This window comes from Pinus tabuliformis, chromosome 3_2, assembly GCF_031772625.1.
Source record: "Pinus tabuliformis cultivar Carrire ecotype Pingquan chromosome 3_2, CPIR1, whole genome shotgun sequence".
Classification (NCBI taxonomy): Eukaryota; Viridiplantae; Streptophyta; class Pinopsida; order Pinales; family Pinaceae; genus Pinus; species Pinus tabuliformis.
Genome location: NC_142302.1, coordinates 554,561,192 through 554,570,434, shown reverse-complemented (window position 1 = coordinate 554,570,434; position 9,243 = coordinate 554,561,192). Strand labels below are relative to the sequence as shown.

The window sequence follows — 9,243 nt, the reverse complement described above, 5'->3', positions numbered from 1 at the left end:
CAAATCTTCAATAATTGCTTCCGAGAAATGCAGGAGCCCGTGCAATCTTTTTATTAGAAAATCAATTCGCATGATTACGTCCTCGGCAGATATGTTCAGACATAGGTGGTCTCTCGCATATTTATTCCTCTTGCCATTGCAGCTAGGGATAGTGTTGTCCTGAGTGGTGGACCTTCTTGGGATGTTGTTCTAGGGAGGAAAGATTCAAGCAGATACCGTCACCCTTTTTCGATGTTCTGACACTTAACTCATCCTTCCAATCAAAAGGCCTTTCTCTGGAAGATATGTTTTCACTTTCAGGAGCCCATACAATCGAGATTACTAGGTGCATAGTGTTCAGGCAAACTTTATACAACCATAGCGGCGATGACCGCCCTGACTCTACAATCAATACGTCGTTCCTGCAACAGTTACAAGGGCAGTGTCCTCGGGCTGGTGGAGATGAGTTGTCTTCGTCTCTTGACTACGTAACGCCAACCCGTTTTGATAACTCTTACTTTGCCAACTTGAAGCAGCAGAAGGGTGTTCTGCACTCTGATCGCACGCTATATGATCTCGCAGCCTCAGGTTCTGTAACTAGTAGCACATTTGAACTATACTCTTCCGATCAGTCTGCTTTCTTCGAAAGCTTCAAAAGAGCCATGATCAAAATGGGGAACCACAACCCTTCGGCCGAAACACAAGTAGAAATCCAACGGGACTGCAGAAAAGTAAATCAGAGAGCATAAATCACACTTGGTAGCAACGTTCCATTGCTCTCTCTGTTTGTAGCACGCTCCATACGCTACTCTCTGCTGTCCAGTTTTGAATGCCCGGAGAATAGCAAGACAATCCAGTCTTCAACGCTAATTCCAATGCACCAACTGAGCTATGAAATGTTGTCAGCATATGAATGAATGCAGGTTGAAGTTTTTGAGTACTAATAGGGATGGCGTAGAGCCATTTCCACTTGCCATGGATGGTGCATAGGAACGTTATATCAGGCTATAATAAGGTGCAGTGACAGGTGAAGGATTAATAGCTGTCAGGATTCGCTCTCAGGTAAATGTAACGTTTTTGTAGGAAGGACACTGTAGAAGGCAGGCTATAATAAGGTGCAACGACAGGTGAATGATTAATAGCTGTCAGGATTCGCTCTCAGGTAAATGTAACGTTTTTGCAGGCAGATTGTATGGAGAGAGCCCAACTCAAAAATAGATGACAAAGCATCCAGAATGTCAGATCAATAGGACAGTGCAGCGTTCAAATAGTGCAACATTCAGCATGGTATGCACACAATGCGAGAATTATGTTATTCACCAGTCAACTGGAGAAATCACAAAACTCAGTTCAAGATGCTCGCTTGCTTAGAAACGCTCTTCCAAATATGCATAGAGAGGCCACAAAACAAGTGGCTCAAATATGAGATTGAGCAGGTTAGGAAGGTACCCGCTCTAATACCATGTTAAACACACACATGGCAACAAATGAATATGAAAGATAAAACATGAGAGTACATTTTTTATTAACAAATGATATACATTTATAGTACAAGGTTTGACTGTTGGGTTCCACATCCCAAGGTCTCTTGGACTCCTTTAGTCTATTCGGCTTCCACACTAACCCGTAGAGGATTAGGTGTCCAACATATCCCAAATATGTTCACAAGAGAGAGGATTATTACCATGATATTTTTATTTGGATTGTATCCTATTATGACATCTATTTTCTTCATGTTAGCATTCATTTTATGATATATTTATTTAGTTCTAGTAGTTGAGCTCCCTCCAAGAAAACTCTCATTTATAATCTCCTAAGAACATATACTAATTAGAATCAATAAACACACAATATAATCCAAAACAAATATTTGATAGCAAATAAATCATGACAAAATCATACCCAACTTGCCAGTTCCTTCAAAACCTATTTGCAAACATCACGGATGGTCACCAATACAATGATATGGGTTGAAACATGTAAGTTGATTAATGGATTCTCATACAATCTCTTAAAAATTGCATTCAAAAATTTGAACAGATATTAGACTAACACTAATAAATATGATAGAGATGTAGTGGTTTCTAAAATAAATGTCAAACCTTTTGTGTTATTTCCAGAGCTACCCCATCTCTACTAATACATTGCAAAATAATCTATGGAATATCTAAGATAAGTCCCAACAAAACACATTTTTTGGTTAAATAACATTTGATCTGGATTTAAACAGGAACACAACAAATTACAAAGGTAACCATAAATATAGAGGTACAACAGAAATAATATTTCATTTCATTAATGTAAAATACTGAAATATGCTTACAAACAAAAATGGAAATAAACTAGCTCGGGCGATGGTAGCTTATCTCTGAGGAGAGATGTGGCGGATACATGCCTCTGAACTGTCTTACAATGAGGCTCGAAGGCCTATTTATTGTTGAGAAACAATGGAAAACCCTAAACATCCAAAACGCTAACCCTAGGAGATGAAGTGCCAAACTATGGGCCTCGTTTTGGGTAAATTGGTACATCAACTTCTCGGGGTCATAACTTTGGCATACAATCTTCGTTTGACGCACACAATACCTCGTTAGAAAGATCTATCCAAGGAATAAAACTTTGGGAAGAGAAACATGGGTCCATGGGTCCATGTTGCTCCCGATTTTCCCAAAAAATGTCATTTAGGGCCTCAAAACAGCTCTAGAAGTTCAAGACTCGAAAAACTGCCAAAAATAGTAAATTATGCTACACATAAGGAAATTTTTTTCGAAAGAAATAATGGTGGGGGTCCATGTCGAATTGGCAGGTGGCCACCAATATCCACTTGGATCATTCATCCCCCCTAAGGAAGCAATGGTCCCCATTGCATTGAGTTCCTCCATGAAATGAGGAAACTTCTGCTGAACTTGGTCCCTGGTGAGCCACTTGCCCTGGTGAAGGAGTTGGCTTGCTTTTACAACTCGATACAGTTGTATCTTCTGCCGGAGAGTGTGATTGATCTGTGTTTCCATTATCTGATTAGTTGTAGCTTGTTCCATGCAATCTGGATTTAACTATGTTGGTGTGAGCTGTCCTGCAATGTCAAATGTGTCTAGTAATGGTGGAAAGTATGGTCGAAAGTGGTCCACATTGAACACTGGGTGCAAGCCAAGAAATGGGAGAATGTTGAGCTCAAATACATTGTGTCCCATAGCCTTTGTAATGGTGTAAGGGCCATATCAGAGTGGTATGAGTTTCTGATAGGCTCCGGTAAGGCGTTCCTTTTGCAAATGCAACCAGAATTTGTCGCCCACCTGAAACTTGTGTGGCACCCGATGTTGATCATGTCGCTGCTTGTACTTGGCATTTGATTTCTCCAGAATGTCATGGACCTGTTGACGGATATGCTAGATGTGCTCAATGAAGTTGTTTGCCTTATCTGTTTCGGACTGGACATGAGCTGAATCTGCCTAAGTAGCTGCAAATGGCATGGCCACATCAATGGGACATAGTGGTTGGAATCCTAAGCCCACCTTAAAAGGGTTGTGGCCAATCGAGCTGTGCAGGGCACGGTTATAGCTGTGTTGAACATAGGGGAGGTTCTCATGCCATGTGCGTGGATGCTTTGAGTTGTACATGTGCAGAATATGTACGATCATTCTGTTGACAACTTATGTCTGGCCATCAGTTTGGGGATGGAAGGTCGTTGACTTAGTGAGTTTGGTGTCCAACATCAACTAGAGACTGGACCAAAATTTATTGAGGAACCTGTTGTCCCGATCTGAGATGATAGACTGTGGAATCCCAAAGTGTACCCACACTCATTCAAAGAATAGTTTAGCAGTGGATTCTGTTATGATATTCTTCTTACAGGCCGCCATAATGGCCATCTTTGAGAACTTGTCGACGACCACAAAAACACAGTCGTTTCCATGATTAGTAGAAGGAAGGCCCGACATGTAATCCGTGGAGATGGATTCCCAAGGTCGACTAGGGGTAGGCAATGGAGTATAGAGGCCTTGATTCTTGATGGTTGGTTTGGCAATTGCGTAGGCAGTGCAAGATCTGATGTACTTTCCTACATCCTATCAAAGATTCGGCCAATAGAAATATTTTTGCAGTACTGCCACCGTTTTCTCGACGCTTAAATGCCCAGTAGTCCGACTCTAGTGTGTTTCCAAAATCATCTTGGCACGCTCACTTGAAGGAACACAAAGGTGACCCGAGTGGCATAACAGGGCATCCTAGAGGTGAAAATTTGGAACATGCTGACCCTCCAAGAGTGTTTGGTATGTGTGACCGAATTCTGGGTTGCTTTTGTAGAGAAGTGGCCAATTAGAAGTCTCGTGCCCACAAGAGTTGAACACGGTGGTTAACGCCATGATTGATGGTCGACTGAGGCAATCTGCAACATTATTGGTGCTGCTCTTCTTATACTTGATATTCAAATGGAACGGTTGCAGGTATGTGGACCACTTCTAATGGCGATCATTCTGCAACTTCCCTTGCATCTGTATGAACTTCAGGTGTCGGTGGTGTGTGCGGATGACTATTTCCTTCCCCAAAATGTAATGCTTCCATTGTCGGTAGGCCTGCACAATGGAATACATCTCTTTATCATAAGTGGGATACTTTCGGACTATGTCTGAAAGTGTCTCACTGTGATATGCCACTAGATGGCCGTGTTGAGTAAGGACCGCCCCAATAGGATAGTCAGAGGCATCTATCTCGATCTCAAATGGTTGTTGCAAGTTTGGTAATGCGAGCACTGGTGCTGAACAAAGGCGATGTTTCAACTTTGTGAATGCCTTCTGTTGAGATTCAGACCAAAAGAATTTTTCTTTCACTCCTCCCTTGGTGACTTGACTCAAGGGCCAAGTGATATGAGAAAATCCCAACACGAACCTTCGGTAGAAGTTGGCAAGACCCAGAAGGTTGCGGAGCTCTGTCAAAATGGTTGGAGGTGGCCAATCCTGAATGACTTGGATCTTGGCTGGATCCACACGCACCCCCAGTTAACCAATAATGTATCCCAGATATTGAACTTGGGTCATGCCAAAAGTGCATTTCTCCAAATTGACACATAACTTATGTTGCCGTAGTGTTTGGAGAACCTGTCAGATGTGGTGGAGGTGCTCTTCCCAATTCTGGGTGAAGATCAGGATGTCATCCAAGTATACCACTACAAATGAGTTGGTGAATGGACATAGGATGTCATCCATTAGCCTCATGAAGGTTGCAGGAGCATTCATCAACCCGAAAGGCATAACCAACCATTCGAAAAGGCCCTCCTTGGTTTTGAAGGCAGTCTTCTACACATCGGAGGGTTTGATTGGTACCTGGTGATATTCTGACTTCAATTGATCTTGCTAAAATATTTTTCCTACTTCAGTTGGTCCAGAAGGTCATCAATCCTTAGGATCAGGTACCTATTCCAGACAGTGATCTTGTTCAACGCCCTATAGTCAATACAGAGTCTCCAAGTCCCATCCTTCTTCTGTATCAACACGATCGAGCTCACACAGGGCAATGAACTCGGTCAGATGTGACCTTTTTGCAGCAGCTCCTGAATCCGCCTCTTGATTTCATCGTTCTCCAGAACAGAGCGCCGATAGATTGGTCCATTGGGTAGCGACACACTTGGGGTTAGATCGATGGAGTGCTTGACCTGACAGTGTAGAGGGTGAAGATGTCCTCGTACTCCTCATGACCTTTTCCATATGTAGTTTTCGTGATGAGGGGCCCTGTCTGGATATCGTGGCCACTGTCTTCTTTTTTCCTTGAGGGCGTGTCATCAGGAAAACAAATTTCCCTATTTTGGAAATGAGCTTAGTGCATTGTTTTGCAGTAATCAAAGAGATGGCAGTAGGTAGTGCTACCTCCAGTATCCTGTACAACTTATTTCCCAAAGTAACAATAATAGCATGAGGCCTTGACTCATATACAACATGTCGCTTCCACAAGTATGGTTGGCCTAATAATACATCACAAACATCAAGGGGAGCAATGTCACACAATACCTCATCTGTGAAGGGCTTGATGTTGTATGGAAGGCGACATTGTTGGCTCATGCGAAGATCCCGTCCTTGGTAAAGCCACCCTATGGTGTACGATTGTGGATGTGTTGTGGTTGGTAAGCCCAACTACTTCACGACCTCTTCCAAAATGAGTTTCTTTTGGCTCCTTTTGTCAAAAATGAACTGTAGCGAGGAGCCCTTTACCCACATATGGGAGTGTAAGAGGCGCTCCTCCTCCTCTGGATCTTCGGGTTCCTCCTTCTTGATCTTTGTGGTGGAAATGGTGGCGTTGGGCTCAACATCGATAATATGCTTCCCTTTGTCATTCCCCTTATCGGGTTCTGACTCAGAGTCTGAACATGCATCTGATTCCGAATACTTTAGCTCGACCACCATTGACTGCTTGGCCCGACACTCAATTGTGTTGTGAGTGGAGCTCTATGGAACTCACACCACTTTCCGGTGTCCTTCTTTGGCTTCGCGGTGTTGTTCTTTGCTTGCGACTTTGGTGGGTTATCCTGGGCCACCCTGCCTTGGCTTGGTCCTTTGTTCAGCGGTTTGAGGGTGCTTTTCCCTTGCTTCGGATTTACAGATCCAAAGTCTCGCTTCTTCTATTTAAATTTCTACTCGATCTTGACAGCGTGTCGGTACACTGTGCCGAGCGAGGAGATGTCTAGGAACTCCATCTCGTCCTGGATGTACCTATGTAGGCAGCCGTAGTATTTGAGTAGCAAATGCAGCTCAGAATGCTTGATACCCTACTTTGTGCGAAGGGTATGAAAAATATTGGTAAACTCTAGCACGTCTTGGTCCCTTCCCTGCCACAGCGTGGTCCACTTTACGTATTTATCCTCATAGCTTTTGACAGGGTAGTAATACTCCTTGATGGCATTCCAGAATAAATTCCAAGTGGGTGCAGCTGAAAAAAGTGAGGCCATAATTTCATCCTTCTGCTCGCAGTAGGTTTCCCACCAGTCCTTAATGTGGAGGCTGACTTTGAGAAGAGCAAAAGTAATCTTTTTCCGGCCAGAAAAATCATGAACATAAAAATACCCTTCTAGTAGATTTAACCATTTATCTATAGTGTTTGCATCTATTTGACCCTCAAATATGGGAATGTCAAAGTTAACTTGTACCTTAAAGGGTGTGGCACTTCTAGAGTAGCTTCTAGAAGTAGATGTGTCGCCCCTGGGTAGCTGCTAAAGGATCTGGGTAAAGTTGTCCATCATCGCGTTCCTTTGTTGCTCGAGGGCCTCTTCGAGCAATATTTTAATAGGATCTCATGCCCCTCATCTTTCTTTTCATTTGCCATGGGAGGCCGTCGAGATTTGCGAGGCTAGTCTTGCAAAGGTTCGACCAGTTCAAGCCCTAACTCCTTATATCCTGACCTCGTTGGGGACATGCAAAGAAAAACAGAGAAAGAGCAGATCGCTCTGATACCACTAATCTGGATTTAAACAGGAACACAAAAAATTACAGAGATAACCATAAATACAGAGATACAATAGAAATAATACTTCATTTCATTAATGTAAAATACTGAAATATGCTTACAAACAGAAATGGAAATAAACTAGCTCGGGCGATGGTAGCTTATCTCTGAGGAGAGATGTGGCAGCTACATGCCTCTGAATTGTCTTACAATGAGGCTCGAAGGCCTATTTATTGTTGATAAACAATGGAAAACCATAAACATCCAAAACCCTAACCCTAGGAGATGAAGCGCCAAACTATGGGCCTCGTTTTAGATAAATTGGTACATCAACTTCCCAGGGTCGTAACTTTGGCATACGATCTTCGTTTGACATGCACAATACCTTGCTAGAAATATCTATCAGAAGACTACAACTTTGGGAAGAAAAACATGGGTCCAAGGACTGATGTTGCTCCCAAATTTCCCAAAAAACGTCATTTAGGGCCTCAAAATGGCTTCAAAAGTTCAGGACCCGAAAAACTGCCAAAAATAGTCAATTGTGTTACACATAAGGAAACTAAAAAACTGAAAGAAACAATGGTGGGGGTCTAAGTGGAATTTGCGGGTGGCCACCAATATCCACCTGGATCAACATTGCTCAATTATAAGTTAAAATTAACTGATATTATGAAAAATTGACTACAATAATTAAAAATATGATTTCAATGAAAGGAACCATGCCTAAATTTCATGATCACTGGCACCCTTTGAGATTGCAGCCTCCAACTGCAAGAAATTAACCATTTGGTAAGACTAAACATGACAGGACAAATGTTCTATAGAGGAAAATAATATAATAAACATCACATTTCAGGTGACGACAATAAACCCCATCCATGGGAGACATTTTCAGCTGAAACCCTACCAAAGAAGGACACTAATATAACCTTTAGTCATATGTTTATAATAGGATTTAATCAACCTTCATCATTGAGAAACAAATGGACATCCCATGGAGCAAAAAAAGTAATAAAATTCAAGAGTAGCTTCATACAAAGCAGGCATACCTAGTAGTTTCATCAAAGACCACAACTGTTGTAATTGATTAAAGTAATTAACCTAACTGCCTAAGTTTCCACTCTTAAACTTACTACAGAATAGAGATTTTTCATATTTGTTCAAGCATTTTTGTACAAGGCATTCATCAACCTATGGGAAAATCCATCTTAACACCATTTTTCAAAGTTTAGCAATGCACACATTTCCTTTATTAGATGTTGTGCAAATGTGACTAAGTAAAAATCAACAACATTTTTTCATTTCCACATTAAAATTATGCACACACATCCACATCTATATTTTAATTTTACCCTCATTTTTTCTAGCATAAGAAAGAAAAATTCCATTAGTTAATTTTTAGTTGAATGCAAGAAATTGCATTTAATTTCTAAATAACTAAAACTAACTAATTGTTTAATTAACTAATTATAGGTCCCTTAAGCTGTAATTTTTATTAAACTAGGAATTTAGGTTGAAAAACTAACTAACTAATTTGATTTTTCTCATTTATTATTGTTTCTTAGTTGAATTCAAACAGTCGAAAAATAATTAAAACTAATTAATTAATTATGGAATTAACTTAATTTTGGTCCCTTCCTTATCTCTTGGTCCTATCCTATTACCCCAATCTAATGCAGTTGTTTCCTGGTCAATTATAGTCGTTTCCTAGTCAAATATAGCCGTTCCTGGTCAAATATAGTCGACCCTAGTCAATTATAGTTGTTAGATAACCTGCTCTCTCTATTTATACTGCAGCTATGATCTGGTTCTTCAACTTTTCCTAACAATGAACCA

At 41.2% G+C, this 9,243-nt stretch overlaps 1 pseudogene; it reads left to right on the top strand.

The window, feature by feature from the left end:
- Nucleotides 1–284: 284 nt before the first annotated feature.
- Nucleotides 285–728, top strand: LOC149181719 (peroxidase 49 pseudogene; annotated as a pseudogene).
- Nucleotides 729–9,243: the final 8,515 nt, after the last annotated feature.